The sequence below is a fragment of the Olea europaea genome, unplaced genomic scaffold, assembly GCF_002742605.1.
Source record: "Olea europaea var. sylvestris unplaced genomic scaffold, O_europaea_v1 scaffold1803, whole genome shotgun sequence".
In the NCBI taxonomy this organism is placed as follows: Eukaryota; Viridiplantae; Streptophyta; class Magnoliopsida; order Lamiales; family Oleaceae; genus Olea; species Olea europaea.
Genome location: NW_019235776.1, coordinates 150,646 through 150,989, shown reverse-complemented (window position 1 = coordinate 150,989; position 344 = coordinate 150,646).

Sequence of the window (344 nt, the reverse complement as noted above, 5' to 3'; positions counted from 1 at the left end):
AGGGTCATTTTAACACAAAATTTGACTTTTTAACCGAATAAATGTTCATTCTTTGACGACCACAAATTAGTAAGCTACAAAGGCGAAAGAACCAAAAATAATAATAATAATAAAATTAAAATTCAATGTCATTTTTATGGAGGCAGCTTTGATAGTTTGGAGAAATGTCACTTTCTAAGGGTGCAGAATCTGAAAATCAATCAGACTTACACGCTACAAAACTGAGAGTTTGAAGACACAGTTGCTACAAATAAAAGATTGGGGACTCATTCGATATACTTTCAATAATTTAGGGACCTTAATTGCAATTATTTCCCAATTAAAATGAGCTGCAGTTCAGCGGA